This window comes from Gossypium arboreum, chromosome 10 (genome assembly GCF_025698485.1).
Source record: "Gossypium arboreum isolate Shixiya-1 chromosome 10, ASM2569848v2, whole genome shotgun sequence".
NCBI classification, from domain to species: domain Eukaryota; kingdom Viridiplantae; phylum Streptophyta; class Magnoliopsida; order Malvales; family Malvaceae; genus Gossypium; species Gossypium arboreum.
In genome coordinates, this window is record NC_069079.1 from 95,932,451 (window position 1) to 95,953,583 (window position 21,133).

Genomic DNA, 21,133 nt, shown 5'->3' on the forward strand with positions numbered 1-21,133 from the left:
CCCCCTTAGCAGTAGGGAAACAGATCGAAGATGATGGGCTTTAACCCTCTAAGCGATGAGGGTAACAAGCCAAATTTACAAGCCTTAACCCCTTAAGTAGTAGGGTAACAGTGAAGATTCTGATCTTAACCCCTAGCGATGAGAAGCAGATCAAAGATGATGGGCTTTAACCCCTAGCGGTAGGGTAACAAGCGAATTTACAAGCCTTAAACCCCAAGCAAGAGGGTAATGGTGAAGATTTCTGAGATCTTAACCCCTAGCGGTAGGGAAGCAGATAAAAATGATGGGCTTTAACCCCCTAAGCAGTAGGGTAACAAGCCGAATTTACAAACCTTAAACCCCTAAGCAGTAGGGTAACAGGCTGAAGATTTACAAATCTTAACCCCCTAACCAGTAGGGTAACAGGTTGAATTCTGAGATCTTAACCGCTTAGCGGTTGGGAAATAGATCGAAGATGATGGGCCTTAAATCCCTAAGTAGTAGGGTAACAGGCTGGAAATTACAAATTTCTTTTTCCCTGAAATGGCATTGGAGCGGCTAAAAGCCACAGCAGATCTCCTTGAAGTTTCAGAGGATCTTTTCTTCCTGAAATGGCGTTGGAGCGACTAAAAGGCACAACAGATCTCCTTGAAGTTTCAGGAAACCTCTTCTTCCAAAAATGGCATTGGAGAGGCTAAAAGCCACAGTAGATTTCCTTGAAGTTTCAGTGAAAGAAGATCAAAACAAGTCTTATCTCCCTGAAGTTGCAGAGGAGCAGACTGAAGATAGCAGATCTGACATTCCTGTGCTTACAGTGAAGTAGATCGAAGATTTCAGCATGGCATCCCTGTGCTTATAGGGAACAAGTTGAAAGCAGCAGATTTGGCATCCCTGTGCTTATAGGGAACGGATCGAAGATAGCAGATCTGACATTCCTGTGCTTATAGTGAAGTAGATCGAAGATTTCAGCATGGCATCCCTGTGCTTATAGGAAACAAGTTGAAAGCAGCAGATTTGGCATCCCTGTGCTTATAGGGAACAGATCAAAGATAGCAGATCTGACATTCCTGTGTTTACAGTGAAGTAGATCGAAAATTTTAGCATGGCATCCCTGTGCTTATAGGAAACAAGTTGAAAGCAGCAGATTTGGCATCCACGTGCTTATAGGGAGCAGATCAAAGATAGCAGATCGACATTCACGTGCTTACGGTGAAGTAGATCGAAAATTTCAGCATGGCATCCACGTGCTTATAGGAAACAAGTTGAAAGTAGCGATTTGGCATCCACTGTGCTTATAGGGAACGGATCGAAGATAGCGGATCGACATTCTGTGCTTACGATGAAGCGGATCAAAGATTTCAACATGGCATCCCTGTGCTTATAGGAACAAGTTGAAAACATCGATTTGGCATCCACTGTGCTTATAGGAACAAATCGAAGATAGCAGATCGACATTCTGTGCTTACGGTGAAGCGGATCAAAGATTTCACATGGCATCCACTGTGCTTATAGGGAACAAGTTGAAAACATCGGTTGGCATCCCTATGCTTATAGGGAACGGATCGAAGATAGCAGATCTGACATTCCTGTGCTTACAGTGAAGCAGATCAAAGATTTCAGCATGGCATCCCTGGGCTTATAGGGAACAAGTTGAAAACATCAGATTTGGCATCCCTGTGCTTATAGGGAACAAGTTGAAAACAACAGATTTGGTATCCCTGTGCTTATAGGGAACGGATCAAAGATAGCAGATCTGACATTCCTGTGCTTACAGTGAAGTAGATCGAAGATTTCAGCATGACATCCCTGTGCTTATAGGGAACAAGTTGAAAACAGCAGATTTGGCATCCCTATGCTTATAGGGAACAGATCGAAGATAGCAAATCTGACATTCCTGTGCTTACAGTGAAGCAGATCAAAGATAGCGGATATCGCCTTCCTGAGTTGCAGTGAAGCAGATTGAAGCCGTCAAGAGGCCATTTTAAAGAAGATCAAGAACTCAAGACTCGGCGAGCCCTGACAAAATTGGTCTTTTTGTAGTCTTTGCTCCATTCTCGTTACACGATAATGAGCAAAGAGGGGCAGCTGTAAGACCCAAATTTTGCCCAGGACCCAATAAAACCAAACCCGAATTAAACCTAGCCTATTATCCAGTTACAAGCCCAAACCCAATTTTGGCCTAACCTAATCCCAACCCAAACAAAAAATAAATAAATAAATAAATAAAAATCTTGGCCACCTACTCCACCACCTTTGTTGGCCACCAACTCCACCACCCTTGGCCACCTAAACCACCCCAACCACTCCACTTGTAAAATTTGGCTATAAAAGCCATTCAAGACTTTGTTTTTAGGAGGTGGGTTTTTGGTTTTTTGGAGAAGGATTGTTCTTTGTTTTGGAGGAGGTTTTTTTGTTTTTTTGGAAAGAAGGTTATTTTTGTTTCTTGGAAAGGCTAGTTTTTGGAGATTAATCAAAGATCAAAGCAAAAGAGGTTTCTTTTGTCTATTCTTATCTTTAGTTCTTTGTTTGTTTATTATTTTCCTTTCAATTTTATTTTGTTTTTTTATCTGAAAGTAAAAATAAAAGTAAGAAGCTTACCCATATTTTCATTACCAAAAAGTTTTTTTGAGGTCCGGCCGCCGTGTGCTGGTGGCGTAGATGGGGGCAGTGGGGTCCATGATGAAGCAAAGCGGACTAACGGCGGATTTAGAAAAGAGGAGAAAGAGAGTTGAGAGCTTTGTTTTATTATTTTATTATTTTACTATTATTTATATTATTATTATTATTCCTCATGTATATATTATTATTTATATTATTATTATATTATATATGCCCTCTTCATATTTATTTATATTATTACTATCATTATTGTTACTTTTATTATTTTTCTTTCTAACTACTATTATTATATATATATGTATTATTGTTTGTATCATTATTATTATTATCACCCTATTGTTATTACTTTACTTTTGTATTCTAATATATTATTAATATTACTCATATTTTCATTATTTTTGCTATCACTATTACTATTATATATTAGTGTATATTTTATGTATATATATATATATATTTATATATAGTATTGTTTTTATTACTTTAATTTAATATTTTTATTATATTTGCTTTTTGTATTTCTATATTTATTATTATTATTATATAGTAGTGTGTATTTCTATTATATACATATATATATATTTATATATAGTATTATTGTTTACTTTACTTTAATATTATTCTTATTATCATTATATCCAACCCAATAATAATTCTTTCATAAAAGTAATATTCCGTATTTGGTAATTCGAGACAATCGTGCCCTAACTTATTGGGTTTCGATTTTTCTCCTTTAACCTAAATAATGGAATACTCTTTTAAATCATGACATGAGTTTTGAAAATACTTATTCTCGAAGATACGAGGTGTTGTGCCCTAACTTCTGGGTATGGCATTTTGTTACCTCGAAATAAGATTTTTGCAAGTAAAGGCAATATTCGGTGTTTGGGAATTGAGGAAGCGTGCCCTAACTTACTGGGTTTCGATTTTCCTCGTTCACCTCAACTAACTGAATAATATTTTGAAATACACAATTTTTATATAAAAGGCAAGCTCGTTCTCGAAAATTCAAGATGTCGTGTCCTAACTTACGGATGTGACATTTTATATTGTGAGACGAGAAGGTCCTTAACATTTGAGCATTTTCTTTACAAAGAGGATCGTATTTTAAATTCTTTCAAGTTTTCAAATTTTCGACACTAAGACACTAATTAATCAACTAGGTACCAATTTTGGGCGTATCGAGGGTGCTAATCCTTCCTAAATGCGTAACCGACTCCCGAACTCATTTTCGATTTTCGTAGACCAAAATTATCGTTTTAGTAAATCTTAACTTTTATTAAAATGATTAACTTAAGGTGATCCGATCACACCTAAAAAGATTGGTGGCGACTCTGTTTTCATTTTTTTCCTTCTCCAAGTCGATACCGTTTTTTTCAAAAATGGTTACGACATATATATTATGTATTATCACATTATTAAATATGAAAATTTATATAAGGTATGATTATATTAGTAAAATTAAAAATATTAATTTTTTATCTATTTTAGGATGATTTGATAAACATTATAAATTTAAAAGAAATAAAAATTAAATAGAGAGATAAAATATTTTTTAAATCATTATTTTAATAGTGGTTTTTTTTCTTTTAAAAAATATATAAACATGAATGCATAAAGTATTATTAAATGTAGTTAATTTAAAGAATAAATCCGATAAATCTATGTCATATTAATTGTTGGATTATGGTACTCATTGCAATATTAAAATATTGGTAAACAAAATGAAAGAATTAGAGGTAAAAAGGTTAGCTATTTTGTGTAAGACTAAGACGGAGAGAAGATCCCACCATCAAATTGTTTATTAATAATCTTAAGTTTATATGTATATTGGACTACAAGATTCAACAACGAAACCAACTAAAATGTAGCAATTTGGCATCCACCTGGAGTTAATTAGAGAAAAAAAACAGACTATTTAAAACAACCACGTAAATTGGATTCTATTAGGATCCATTATCATCTCTTAAATCCACTAAATTAAGAGTTGATAAATGATGTATTTTCAGTAAAAAAAATTATGAAATAAATTTCTTTAAATTAACATCACCAGAATTATTAGTAGTGGAGACCTTGAATCATCCTTTTCAATTTTCTTGGCATCCAAACACGTGTATAGATTCATTATCAAGAACTCATATATTGTATGGTTCTCTAAGCTTAAATTCCAACCAGGATTCTGTAGACAGGATCTAGTACTTGTAATAATAAGTGAACTGTTAACTAGTTGTTTTCCACAGTAATAAACGGAAATGTATGGTGGCAAGGACAATTGCAAAATCAACCAATTTTTTTTTTTAGTGGGATTTGCTGATGAAATTATGGTGACCGAGAGTCAAATCATCATTACTTTATTTCTTTTTTGCTTTTCAAGTGTTTGCATATGACGTATGAAGCACTGTGCCCTTTTTGTATGCTCCTCCACTAACACCAAATACCCCAAAATAATACTTTGGTGTAGGGGACCTGAATCTCCCACTATATTTTCAGGCACACACAAAGAATTAATTTATTAGAGGGAGTGTAGGGCAAATATCTCACTAATGGGGACATTATGCTAAGATCTCTTGGCTTTCATGCTCACAGGACATGGATTTGGAAAACCTACTCCCCCCCTCCAAAAAAAAAAAAAACCTTTGTTGTAATGTTGGGACATTCTTTTTAGTTAGTGTTTAGATATGGTTTGATCTATTGTGAGAGTGATCACTATTTTAATGGTTGGAGAAGTCGTAAGGAGATGGATAACAATTAGGAAATTAGATTTTTAGTATGTATTTTGATGTTTATGTTTGTTATACCTCCATCATGTATTTCTATAATGTCCAGCAAATCTAATTGAGTCTAGTAAATCATGCATTTAACTAACCTTCTACAGAGTATGATCTCACTGTAAGTAACTTCTAAATACGTAAATAACATTGTCTCCAAGTATAAAAACTCACAATAAGAGCTACAAGAGGTAGGTCCCATTCCAAACTCCACATCTATCTCTCTAAAACAAAGAACATCATAACTATCATCAATGTCTCTCTATCTCATTTGAAGGTAAACTGCTATCCAAGCCATCACTTCATCCACCTGTTAATCTTACTGGTTAACAATGATAAGAGTAGAAGAGTTTAAATTAGATTACTAATTTTTGAAAATTAAAATGAAATTGTACCGTACGTATGAATTAATATTTTTATTTGATATTTGAATACGTACTCTGTTAAAGAGATAAAAACAAGATAAAGATAGTGTAAGAATAGAGAAAAGCTGAAGGACTAACTCGGAAGCCCTTAGTACCTTTGTTTCCTTGTTGCAGACTTAAACATTGACCCCAACAGGATAAAAGATACCCTTCTACTTTTCTCGGCATTACCCATATTTCTTACAAGGTAGGAATCTAATGTGTACTTTGGGTACCATGTGGGATATTCAAGTGGCCCTTAATCTTGGAGATATACAAGATAAGTCTCAAATAAGGGGCAGTATGGGGCACTAATTAAACTAATGGGGTGCACTTGCAACTTGGGGTAAAAAATTTTACACTACATATGCACCTATTCATGCTTTAAGAGTCAAAGGTCAGATCATTTGAAGGGTCATTTAGTTTATTAATAATACACCTTACCGCATATATATAATCCAAGCAGCAAATGGAACAAAACAAAATCTATGTTTTATTTATATATTTTATTGAGTAAATTACAGTAGAAGTCATCAAATTATGTTTTCTTTACTCAATTATGAAAAGTTACAAAATAGTTATTCAATTATTTAATTTTGTTTTTTTTTTGTCATCAGCATACTAACGTAAAAATGGAAGCACCAAATGATCTAAGATAGCTGAGTGTCTATTTTGTAATTTTTCATAGTTGAGTGATCAAAAAAAGAAATTAACTAATAGTTAGATGACATATTGTAACTTTTCATAATTAGGTAATAACTAATAGTTGGATGATTACTAATGTAATTTACTCTTTTTTCATTTTACTCATTGGTAGTTTAGTATCTAAAGCGATAAGAATCTTGATTAAGTTCAAAGTTAAATTGAGTTGAATTCTATTTTAGAAAAAAAATTTCGCAACACAGTTTTCGACTATTACAAAACTCAAACTCGAAACTTTACTTGAAGAACATCTTGTTGGTTACTACTCAACCCACCAAAAATTGATTTTTTGTTTTATATTTATATTATAGAAACGTGTAGGCATTTCACCAAGGGATTAGGAAAGTTAAAATTTAAACAATATTTATTGCACAAGAAGAAGGGACTTTCTAGGTCATATTTCCATTAATATTGAACTGTTCCCTATTTTTCATCATAAAAAAATTGAATTAATGGCTATCCCACTAATCCTCTTATCTGACTTTTTCATTAATTATATATATATATATATATATGACGGTGCTGCCTTATTTTATTTAAACTCTTCCTTTGTATATGCTACTTTATTTTTTACTTGAAAAAGGATTGTTAATTTTAGCAAACATTTTAAGAAATAATAAAAACCTGTACGAAATATTAATGGGGTGTAATCCACTATTGCTTATAAGGAAAGCTTGCCCTTCTTCAATCTACATATATATAAATGTATTATAGTGGACAACCAAATGCATATCCTCATGCTTATTTTCAGATAAGAAAATAGGGTAAACAATTTGATTCCTTCACAAAAGATGCAAAGATTCTGTACAAAGATGTACAGAATTTTTAATTTCATTTTCCACCTCATGGGGATATACATATGCTTTGTCTATATAGAACCAAGTTGGCAATTTAAAAACAAATGAAATTCGAGAAATTAAGTTAGATATTGTCAGGTGTTTGAATACTACTTTTAATTATATTTTACTACATGCTACTTTTTTCTTAAAAATTATATTTTAAAAAATCACGTTATTCAATTAACATTTTTAATATATTAATGATTATTTAAATTTATAAATAAATGTAATGACTAAAAGATTTTTATTCTTTTAATTCAAATTGGGGTTTAATTTTTTAGTGAATTATAATAAAAAATAAAATTTTAACAGATATCGATCAACATGATTCAAATTTAAATCACATCTGAAATAGTGAACACTTTAATCATAAGAAATTGTGACTGAATTTTATAATGTAGGTAAATTATCATTTCATTAAAATAAAGTATGGTGGTCGATATATATATATATATACACACATATCTACATTGGTATTAATTCATCAACATGGCTCTTTACTTTTGACCTTATCCTAATTAATTTGATTGACCTTAATTAAGCAGAAATTTTGCTAGCAATTAAAGGTAATCTCGTTGATAATATATATCTCGACGTTGATTAATTAGGTAAATTCCCATTAACCATGCTTGGTTTTCATTACTTGATAGTTAGCCACCCCATTTTTAAAATAAATATAAACTTAAATTATATCATTTAGGCATAATAACTTATTTGACATTTAATTTTATAGAAAAAAATTATTTTGGTCTTTTATTTAATTTTTTATTTTTATGTCACTCCATATATATGCTATATCAGTAAAGTTAATAAACATTATTTTTCTATTTTTATAGTAATGAATTTAATAAATAACATAAATTAAAAATTAAAAAAGATAAATTAAAATAATTTCTTTTATAAAATTGGACAATCAAATAAATCTTATATGGACTTCCCATGTAAATGCAGAATGCCATAATTGACACATCACTTTGTTTTAAGTTATCGAAAATGATAGAATCTTGGGAAAAAAAAAAAAAACTTTGGTTTCGTTTGTAAAAAGAAATCGAATTGATTTAGGTGTCATCGCAACAAACAGTTGCAACACCTCGAGTAATATTTTGAGCAACACTGCTAATGACGTGTTGAGATTAACAATTTTAACTTAAGAATAATAATTTATATCTTCTTTTATCATGTGATAAAATTGCAACAAACATAGGAATCTTTTTTGTAATCTGAAATTAGGTATTAGATAGTCGTTGGATCATGAGATTTTTAAGTATAAAGTGGATAATTGTGACAAAATTGACCTAATGATTCGAGCCTATATAATGGATTATATTTCCTCCATGAAGCACATGATTTGATAGAATTACTCTATGGAAGTTATTTTACTTGATGCATTTATGAGATTATTTTTACTAGTAAAAAGTGCTTGAAAGGAGGAGGCTCTTGCAAAAGTCTACTAAGAAATGTAAGACATCAAAGTCGCATTAATTATAAAATGGATTAGGTTCAAACTGGATGGTTATATTATTAATTTGCTACTGGATTATTTATTTAGCGAGCCCAAACATATCTTCACTGAACTATATAAATAATTCTTGTGGTTCTTGTGCAATTTATTCTTATGTTGTTTCTCAATGTCACATGAAGTGTTCCAATATAATTAGTATACAACACTCTGTATAGCACTTCACATAATCAAAATTTTCAATTGGTATTAGAGTCTATCACCATATACATCTGGTGTCTGATTAATATACATGGAGCCCCTAAAGGGTAAAAGCTCAATTTCTCCACCATCGCTGCTTGTTGGAAGGCTCACATGAGTACTTTCATCAATGCCATAGACAAAAGGTTTGTGTGCTATCTTGAAAAGATGGAATCAACAGTTTCAAGTAGTGAATATGGAACCAAGACTGTCAAGCTTGAAGTGACTTGGACCTCAAAAGAAGATAATGTGACAACCTACAACTCTAAGATTCTCAATGCAATATTAAATAGAGTGAATGCCATTCACTTTAGAATGATTTCCAAGTGTGTGTTAGCTATTAGGATTTTGTGCTCTAATCGTAGCAATGTGATGATATTTCATGATCAAATTGATTATTCATTGAAGTACGCATGTAGCAACGTAAAAAAAAATTTGTTTCGCTTGGTCATTAATTGTAGCGATTTATTAAACATTTGAAAATCAACTTTCGATTTTATTAACAAAGGGAGTCGCCACCGATCCTTTTTTATAGGTGTGATCGGACACCTAATAAAATTATTTTAAAACAAAAAGAAGGCCAAATTTAGGTCTACGTGAAAGTCCAGAGAAAAATTGGGGTTCGGGAGTCAGTTACGCGTGAGGAAGGTATTAGCACCCTCGCGACGCCCAAAATTGGTATCTCATAAACATGTGTTGACTTGATTTTCAAAAATACGAGTTCAATATAATATTTAATCGTAATCCGATTGAAAAATGAGAATTTTAGTTTTCGATTTTTTAGAAAGGGTGTCCGTTTTTTAACACAAGCAAATAATTTCACCCAACATAGCGATGAAATCGATGGCTTAATATTAAATCGGTACATTGCCTTATTTTTGAAATTAATTAAAACATGAGAAAAATATTCCTAAAGTGAGAAATTAAAATAGATAAAGGACGCAAAAAAAATGATATCATTAATGAAAAATATTAACATGGAATACTAGAATATTAGAATAACAATAATAATGATATTTACAAAATAAAACAAATCATGTACTAATAATAAAATAGGAAAAATGATATATTTGGTAATAATAATATAAAATAATAATATGTACATAAAAATACATATATATATATATATATGCATATAATAAAAGTATGAAATAATAATAATAATAATATCTACAATAAAAGAAAATATTAGGAAGCGTACATAAAAAATATATACATAAAAATTTACAACAATAATATAAAATAATGATATGTACAAATATATATATATATATATATGTACATAAAATATACACTAATATAATAATAGTTATAATAATACTAGCAATAGTAATAATTTGTAATAATAATATATACACAATATGGTATTTAAAAATATATATATATATATATATATATATATATATATGTATATATAATAGTATTTAAGAATATATACATAAGAAATATATAACTAATGGCATTAAAAATATATACATAATATATATAAAATACCAAAAAAAAAAAGGGGGAAAGAAGAGAGAAGAGAGGGGGGAAAGGAAATCCGACCAAGGGGGGCCGATCACCGGCCGATCGTCGGTCGCCGCTCGTCGTCATGCGCCAGCCACCGCATACAGTGGCGGAAAAAAATTCTTAACAATATATGTATATATAAAGAAAAAAAAAACAACACAAAAAAGAAAGAAAAAGATTGAAAGAAGAGAAAAAAGAAAAATGTAACCTTTTATTGATTTTTTTATGTTCAAAATTTGAAGGATTTTGTGTTTTTCCTTTTCAATCTTTCTAAAATCCCCTCCTCTTTTACATGATTTTTGAATGGCTTTTATAGCCATCTTTTACATGATTTTCTATTATTTTTTTTCTATTTTGTAGGTGGTGGTGGTAGACAATGGGAGGAAAAATGGGGCAAGTGGGAAAGTGGTTAGGTGGCTAGGTTTTTTATTTTTATTTTGGTTAGGTTTTCTTTTTCTTCTTTTTTTTTTGAGTTAGGTTTTTCTTTTTTTTTTTTTTTTATTTTAGGGTTAGGTTTTTTTTGGGGGCTTAATGGGCTTTTGAATTGGGTTTAATAATTGGGTTTTGTAATGGGTTTGGGTAGATGTAAATGGGTCATGGGTTAAGGGTTTTAGTGGGTTTAGAGGATTGGTTGGGTTTTGATATAATCGGGCCGGGCAATTTGGGCTTCTGTTGCCCTCTTTGCTCATTGTCGTACAGCGATAATAGAGCAAAGACTTTCAAGAAGACCAAATTTGCCGGTCTTGCTAGGTCTTGACTTGCTTTGGAACTCTTCTTGTTTAGTTAGTCCCTTTTCAGTCCACCGCATCTTGTAGCTTTGGTTCACTCCATCGCATCTTGTGATATCGCCTTGTAGTTTCAATTTATTCGATGTAACTTCAAGGATATGAAATGTATGGCTTCGATCTACTTGGCTGTAACCCGGAAAGGTGAGATCTACAACTTCAATCTACTCTTCTATCGCTTGGTGAGATAAGGTTTGTGGTTTTTCTTCTACGACTCGGAAAGGCAAGATCGATACCTCGATCAACTCCACTGCAACTTTAAGGAGGCAGAATCGGCGTCTTCAATCAGCTTCAATCTTTATTCTCTACTCGGCATGTGATCCCGAGCTCAACTCATTTTTCGCAATATGAATTGACTCTCTAAAAGCAGACATTAAAAAGAAATTGAAAATAGCTCAAGACGTGAGCCAAGGTTCAACTCACCTCTCACAATATGAGTTGATTTTTGAAACTTAACTTGAAAAGCGATTTTGAAAATACCTCGATATGTGATGAAGGTTCAACTCACCTCTCGCAATATGAGTTGATTTTTGAAAAGCGAAATTAAAAGACTCAACTCAACTCTCGTAGAAATTAAAAGCTCAACTCACCTCTCGTAATATGAGTTGAATTTTTTGAAAAAAAAAGAAATTGAAAATAGCTCAAGACACGAGCCAAGGCTCAACTCACTTCTCATAATATGAGTTGATTTTGAAAGCAGAATCTGAAAAGCAGATTTTGAAAATACCTCGACATGTGACCGAGGCTCAACTCACATCTCGCAATGTGAGTTGATTTTTTTGAAAAATATAAATTGAAAAAATACCTCAGTGTGTGATCTGAAGCTCAACTCACCTCTCGCAATATGAGTTGATTTTTTTGAAAGACAGAAATTGAAAATAGCTCAGCACGTGAGCCAAGGCTCAACTCACCTCTCGCAATATGAGTTGATTTTTTTTTGAAAGGCAGAAATTGAAAAACGAAAATTGAAAATACCTCGGCGTTTGACCTGAGGCTCAACTCACCTCTCGCAATATGAGCTGATTTTGAAAAAGTAGAAATTAAAAGGTTCAACCCACCTCTCGCAATATGAGTTGATTCTTGAACAACGTAAATTGAAAACAGAAATTGAAAATACCTCAGCGTGACCTGAGGCTCAACTCACCTCTCGCAATATGAGTTGAAATTAAAACACAAAAATTGAAAATACCTCAGTGTGCCCCGAGGCTTAACTCACCTCTAGCAATATGAGTTGATTTTGAAAAACAAAAATTAAAAGGCTTAACTCACCTCTCGCAATATGAGTCAATTTAAAACATAAACTAAAAATACCTCAGCGTGCCCCGAGGCTCAACTCACTTCTCGCAATATGAGTTGATTTTGAAAACAAAAATTAAAAATAACTCAACGTGTCTTGAGGCTCAACTCATCTCTCGCAATATGAGTTGATTAAAACACAAAAATTGAAAATACCTCAGCGTGCCCCGAGGCTCAACTCACCTCTAGCAATATGAGTTGATTTTGAAAACAAAATTAAAAGGCTTAACTCACCTCTCGCAATATGAGTCAATTTAAAACTAAAAATACCTCAACGTGTCCCGAGGCTCAACTCACTTCTCATAATATGAGTTGATTTTGAAAACAACAATTAAAAATACCTCAACGTGTCTTGAGGCTCAACTCATCTCTCGCAATATGAGTTGATTTTCCTTGAAAAGCATGAATTAAAAACATCAAAATACCAAAACACATCCTTTGGTAGAATTCGGTGTCTTTTCCTTTGATTGATTCGACTCTCATTCAAGATTTCTTGCTCTGTTGGAGTACCTGTATATGCCATGTATGATATTATCATGATATGCACATGTTTGGCTTAAATGCTTTTATGCCTACATGATTATCAGATGCTCCTTAAGCATGTTTGTCGTATGTCCATTTAGCCACGATTGTTGAGGATCTGTGTTCATTGCTTTGATTCTCGACTTTCTCTTCAGGCCTTATACCTGTCTTCAAGCTTCACGAGTAATCGACGTTTCTCAGATATCACTCTTCTGTCCCCGATTGAACTTTGTTCTTACTTTGAGACTCTTGTGCTTATCAAATTTTCATCCAGGTAATGCTTAACATTTCTTTTGTTTAGAGTATGTCATTTCACCATTTATCATGTAAATAAACACATAATGAGATGCATGAAAAAGGTCAGATAGGGACAAAAATGATATTTCATATTCATCTATTTCAAATGTGGCAAACAAAGCAAGTTAAATAATGAGAGTAAAAAAATGTCAAAAAGAAAGAAAGGATCATATTCAACGGATACAATGCTCTAGATATTCAACACATGAACTCTTCCTCGTTCCTCAATCAAAAATCTTTTTGAGCGCGGCTTCTTGCGTAGAAGATTTCAAGCTTTCAGAAATACTTCAAATACTGTAGTCTCACTGTTTGACCCGCTGTTAAAACGACACGCTCTTTAAGCCAGGTTTACCTTATTAGGACGCCCACTCGGGTTTTCATCCTAATCTTTTGTGCTAATCAAGACGCCCTTTGCGGGTTTTCGCCTTGATCCCTCTTTTTTTTTTTGATGCCCTTTTCGGGTTTTCATCTCAAGCATAATATTTCTTCACAGCATCTGAGTTCACTGGATTCAGTAGCTCCTTGCCATCCATCTCGGTAAGGATCAAAGCTCCTCCTGAAAATGCCTTCTTTACGATGTATGGTCCTTCCCAATTTGGTGCCCATTTTCCTTGCAGGTCCTTTTGTATTGGGAGAATCTTCCTCAGTACGAGTTCTCCTTCGTGGAATTCTCTTGACCATACTTTCTTGTTATGGGCCGCAATCATTCTCTTCTGGTACATCTGCCCGTGACAAATTGCTCTTAGACGTTTTTCTTCGATGAGGTTCAACTGATCATATCGAGCTCGAACCCATTCTGCTTCTTCTAACTTTAATTCCATTAAGACTCGCAGGGAGGGGATCTCAACCTCAATAGGTAGCACAGCTTCCATTCCGTAAGCCAGAGAGAAAGGAGTTGCTCCCGTAGATGTTCGCACAGATATGCGATATGCAAACAAAGCAAATGGAAGCTTCTCGTGCCAATCTTTATATGTCTCAGTTATTTTCCCAATGATCCTCTTAATATTTTTATTAGCTGCTTCAACAGCCCCGTTCATCTTTGGGCGATAGGGCGAGGAGTTATGATGCTTTATTTGGAACTGCTCACACACTTCTTTCATCATCTTATTGTTTAGATTCGTGGCATTATCTGAAATGATTCTTTCAGGCAAACCATACCGGCAAATGATTTCCTTTTTCAAAAACCTGCAAACTGCAGTCCTCGTCACATTGGTAAACGAAGCGGCATCTATCCATTTTTGTGAAGTAATCAATGACCACAAAAACCAATCGATGTCCATTTGATGCTTTTGGAGAAATTGGCCCTATGACATCCATGCCCCACATAGAAAAAGGCCACGGAGAAGTCATGACATGAAGGGGTGAAGGGGCTACATGAATTTTATCGCCATAGATTTGACATTTGTGGCATTTTCTGGCAAAATTGATGCAGTCCTTTTCCATTGTCAGCCAATAATAACCGAGTCTCATGATCTTTCTGGCCATATTGAAACCATTGGCATGCGTTCCGCAAATTCCCTCATGGACCTCTTCAAGTATTTTTCTGGCTTCAATATCATCCACACATCTCAAAAGCATCTGATCATTTCCTCTTTTATACAGGATATCCCCATCAAGAACAAATCCCGCTGCCATTCTTCTAATTGTTCTTTTATCGTTCTCATTCACTTGTTCGGGATACCTTTGATTCTTGATATATTCTAAGATATCATGGAACCAAAGCCGTCCGTCTACTTCTTTCTCAATGCTACAACAGTGTGCAGGGACCTCGTATATGCTCATTTTGAGGGGCATTATTTCTGCTTCTCTACTTGCTTTGAACATTGAAGCCAAAGTGGCCAGGGCATCAACCAGTTGGTTCTCTTCTCGTGGGAAGTAATGAAAAGCTATTTCTTTGAATTCCTTGATCAATCCAGCCACTAAATCGCTGTACTTAATCAATTTTGAGTCCCTCACTTCCCACTCTTCACGGATTTGGTAAATCACTAGGGTTGAGTCCCCGTACACCTCCAAGATCTTGATGTTTCATTCGATAGCTGCACGAAGCCCCATGATACAGGCCTCATATTCTGCGATATTATTGGTACAGAAGAAGTTCAGTCTTGCGGTGAACGGATAATGATTCCCGTCTGGTGATACCAGGATTGCTCCAATTCCATGCCCTAAAGCATTTGAGGCACCATCAAAGCACATCTTCCATGACTTCTCTTTGATGACTCGGATTTTATTTCTGTGATGCACATTAAGTCTTCGTCTGGGAAATCGAATCTTAAAGGCTCATATTCCTCTATCGTTCGAGTTGCTAAGAAGTCAGCTATTGCGCTACCTTTTATCGACTTTTGACTTACATAGGCAATGTCATATTCCGAAAGGAGGATCTGCCATCGTGCCATTCTTCCTGATAGTGCCGACGATTCCATCATGTATTTTATTGGGTCTAGCTTTGAAATTAGCCATGTCGTGTGATACAACATATATTGTCTGAGTCTCCGAGCTACCCAAACCAGAGCGCAACAATATTTCTCAATGGACGAATATTTTGCCTCATATTCAGAGAACTTTTTGCTGAGGTAGTAGATCGCTTTTTCTTTCTTTCCTGACTTGTCGTGTTGCCCCAGTACGCAACCCATTGAACTTTCGAACACAGTCAAATACAATATCAATGGTCTTCCAGGAGTTGGCGGTACTATCACTGAAGGACTGGACAAATATTGTTTTATCTTATCAAAGGCCACTTGGCATTCCTCGTTCCATTCTCCCGGGTTATGTTTTCGAAGAAGCCGAAAGATTGGGTCGCATTGGTTGGTAAGTTGAGCGATAAATCGGGCGATGTAGTTTAATCTCCCTAAAAATCTTCTAACTTCCTTTTGCGTGCGCGGAGGTGGTAATTCTTGGATGGCTTTTATTTTATCTGGATCAACTTTGATACCTCTTTCACTGACAATGAAGCCTAGCAACTTTTCCGAGGTAGCCCCAAATGTACATTTGGCTAGATTAAGCTTTAGCTGAAACTTTCTCAGCCTTTCGAACAACTTCTTAAGGTTCACTACATGCTCTTCTTCCCCTCAGGATTTAGCAATCATGTCGTCGACGTAGACCTCTATTTCTTTATGCATCATGTCATGGAATAACGTTACCATAGCCCTCTGATATGTTGCCCCAGCATTCTTTAACCCGAATGGCATCACCTTGTAGCAGAACGTTCCCCACATTGTTATGAAGGTAGTTTTCTCCATATCTTCCGGGGCCATTTTGATCTGATTGTACCCCGAGAATCCATCAATGAAGGAAAACAATGAATGTTTTGCCATGTTATCCACCAACGTATCAATGTGTGGTAAGGGAAAATTATCTTTAGGACTTGCTCGATTCAGGTCATGATAATCCACGCACATTCGTACTTTGCCGTCTTTCTTTGGTACCGGGACTATGTTAGCCACCCATTCTGGATATTTGGAGGCTTGTAGGAAGCCAACATCAAATTGCTTCTTGACTTCCTCTTTTATCTTCAACAACATCTCAGGCCTCATCCGTCTTAGCTTTTGTTGAATAGGCTTGCATTCTGGCTTTAATGGAAGCTTATGGACCGCTACATCTTCATCCAATCCTGGCATGTCCTGATATGACCGCGAATACATCTTTGTATTCGCGGAGCAAAGCAATCAAATTATGCCTGGTGCCCCCTGAAATAGAAGTCCCAATCTTCACTTCTTGCCTCATTTCTTCAGTTCCCAGATTTATTGTTTCAACAAATTCTTGATGAGGCAAAATCTGTTTATCCTCTTGTTCTACCATTCTTAGCAAATCAGGAGATGAGACATAGTCTTCAGCGTTTTCTTCGGCTTCGAATTCTCCTAAACAAACAGCCTTCTCAAAATCGATTTCAGGACTCGTAACGGGTTTGTTCATGCTGTTGACATCTGAGCACCTGAAAGTTGAATGGAAAAAGGAACTATAGAGGGGCATCCAAGTATTGAAACCAACAAACGAAATGTTATGGCATGGGATGAGGCAAATGTAAGGATTGGCTATGACATGAGAAAATGATTATGAAATTAGTGATAATGTGAAAGATTATGACGAAATGCATCTTCATTGATATTCATTTGAATGATAAAGAGCGAATGCAGGCTCTTACAAAAGAATTCTATTATATCTAAGGACATAACAAAGTGTTAACGTTTGAGCATTACTCTGAAGACTTATAAACTACAAGAAGATCCTCGGCAGTCCAATTGTTCAACTTGAAACCCAGGGGACAAGGGCGTATCCTTGAGACGTCTTTACTTGCGTTAGCTTCTTTGTCAATGACATTTATCTCGACATTCGAAGACCCTTTCAATTAATAACAGCGTGCTTTGTATATTATCCCGTCTGGGTATATCATTCCTGCAGATGTAAATGTTTTTGACAAAGGAGGGTACGTTATGGGCTCCCATTCTATTTCTCAGCCCAAAGTTCTCGCGATCCTTCTCTCCTGATCTTCTTCCACTGTTTTCTTCTTTGGCTCATGTCTGGCTGGAACCCCAAACCGTATCAGGCCTTGTGATGCACTGGCTTTAGGGCCCTGACTATTCCTTGTAGGTACCTTCCCAAACCTTTCCTTGCTCGGGCTCCCTTTCCTACAGTCAACTTGACACCCATCTTGGTGTTTCTCGACAGTTTTAGCTTGGGAATTTTGTTTCCCTCGGCGACAAAAGTGGCATTGACAAATTCAAGGATCGGAAGGAACATTCCAATACGTCTTTGTTCACTTCAAGCACGGCGATCGGCAGAGACAGATGCGACGGTGTCTTCTTCTCCTCGACGGTGACCAAACAACCGTCCATGATAAATTTCACCTTTTGATGGAGGGATGATGGGACTGCTCGGCGAGAATGGATCCGAGGTCTTCCCAAAAGGCGATTATAAGAGGGTGTAATGTCCATGACTTGGAACTCGACATCATAAATGTAAGGCCCACTTCCAAAGGGATTTCGATCTTTCCCATGACTTGGCGCCTCGTCCGTCGAATGCCCTTACCGTGGAATGACAGGGCCTTAAGTAGGACAAATCCATCGGTATTCTGAAAAGCGTGGCCAATGGCATAACATTTAACGCTGACCCATTATCGATGAGCACGTTCGGTATTATGTAGCCCTTGCGTGAGTCGTGATATGCGCGCTTTCTCGAGCCTCTACCATTGGGCGATATTTCATCATCACTAAAAGAAATGAAATTATCCGCATTCAAGTTGTTCATCCATCTAGTCAGTTTTTCAATGGATACATTGTTTGCCACATAAGCTTGATTTAACACTTTCAGCAGAGCATTTCGGTGTGGTTCTGAATTCAACAGCAAAGATAATACCGAGATTCGCACTGGCTGCTTACTCAATTGTTCTACCACGTTGTACTCACTATGCTTGATAAATTTTAAGAATTCCTGTGCTTCCTCCTCGTCCACAGGATTTTTAGCTTCTTGTTTAGGCGCAGTTTCATGCTCATCATCGGTCACGTGCATCGGTGCTTTTCCTTTCTGTTTCAAGTCACTGTTTTTCTTTATCTCTTTCGAATAACATCTTCCACTACGAGTGAAATGACCTACTTCCCCGACGTTTTCAGTCATGGCTTTGGGCTTTTCATCTTCAGGTGTGACAATATTAACGTCATATTTCCATGGTACTGCTTTATTGTCCTTGTAAGGGAAAGGAGATGGTACTTCGATTATCATTTTTGGTTTCACCAGCTCTTTCGTCGCATCGTAATAAATTACTAACAGGTCGATCAGCGCTATAAGGGGGACCTGATGACTGGCTATCAGAGGCGCATACTTTTCTTTCATTAGTCTCTTCCCTTTTGTTAAGGACCTTAATCTCCTTATTATCCATCCGGTCTTGAAGCAACCTTTTAAATTCCTCACATGACTGAATGTCGTGTCCCACAATTCCATGGAAATTGCAAAAACTTTGACCTTCTTCTCTGAGAATTCTATCGGGGTGACAAAGTAATCATTTCTTAACTAGTACCTCCCAGATTCTCTGCAGAGGTGTTTTTATTTGAGTAACCCATCTTCTGACTTTCCATTCGTCCACTTTCCCCACTATGCTCACATCCCTTTCGGTATGGTTAGGGAATGGGTTCCCAGTTGCATTACTGGCACTATCGAATCATAGGATACCTGCATCAATGAGTCCTTGAACTCTTCTCTTAAAGGCTAGGCAGTTTTTCGTGGAATGTCCATGGTTTCCCTATGGTATGCACAACTAGCGAATTGTATGTTTTAACCTCAGCGAACCAGTATGGAATATGCAATGAATGAATGAATGCATAAATGAATGCATGAATGTTAAATGAATGTCAGTCATGAATGAATATGCAAAAATTTGGTGTTAATTTCAAGATAGCCCCTATTTAGGCATTTCCTTAATCAAAGGAGTATTACACAACGTTTCGGTCACTCGTATAATTGACTCCTCCATTAGAAACCCATTTTTGGCAACCAATCTCTAATCAACACCTTCCTAACAAGATGCCTTCGATGCATGATGAAAAATAAAAATACAGACAAACGACCTTGGTTAGTGCAACACATATAAACAGAGAAAAACTATGGAAAATCTAACAAATTAAGCTACTTGGTCCAGTGGACTCGATTCCCTTGCTTAGAAAGCACAAATGTAAAAGAAATAGAAGGTAAGATGTGCTTTTCCCGTGTACTTATTTCGGTGACTACTAAACGAGCGGAGGTTCGGCATGGCTCTAGTTAGGTGGCTCGTATAGTTTATTATATGCGGTTTTGGTTCTAGATAGGTACTCGAATTGTCCGTACTGTCATCTGCTAAGATTAGTACGAAGCCTCAGTCATAACCCATCACAGGCTCACGAGTTCAATTCGAGGGATTACATTTACTTATGCCTATACGGAGGACAAGTTAACTCACGAAAGCATAAGTCATATGTAACCCAAAGTATTCACTAGCTTTGTGCGGAGGGACGAGTTAACTCACGAAGCGTAGCGTTTACTTTCACTTAAGCGGACGGAGCCGGGTAGAGAGCTCATGTTATGCGAAAATGCAAGTGCACGGTGTGTGGGAAAAACTCATAAACCTTACGTTTTACTTAAAGAAACTAAACCAAAATTAAAACCATAAAATTGAAAACGAAAAACAACCAAATAACAAGTTAGAAGAAATATTTACAACACGATACAAATGCATGAATTTTGAAAGCGAGATTTTGGATCACGACCAAATATTTACTTTGAACAAGGAAATTTGAAAATTTTGACAAAACGTGTTTAATTCGACTCGACTCGCAAGTTTTGTCCCGATTGGAGTCGCCCGGTGTGTGCGACGTAAAAAAATTTGTTTCACTTGGTCGCTAATTGTGGCGATTTATTAAACATTTGAAAACCAACTTTCGATTTTATTAACAAAGGAGTCGCCACCGATCCTTTTTATAGGTGTGGTCGGACACCTAATAAAATTATTTTAAAACAAAAAGAAGGCCAAATTTAGGTCTCGTGAAAGTCCGAGAGAAAAATTGGGGTTCGAGTCGATTCTGTGAGGAAGGTATTAGCACCTCATGACGCCCAAAATTGGTATCTCATAAACATGTGTTGACTTGATTTTCAAAAATACGAGTTCAATATAATATTTAATCGTGATCCGATTGAAAAATGAGAATTTTAGTTTTCGATTTTTTAGAAAGGGTGTCCCGTTTTTTAACAC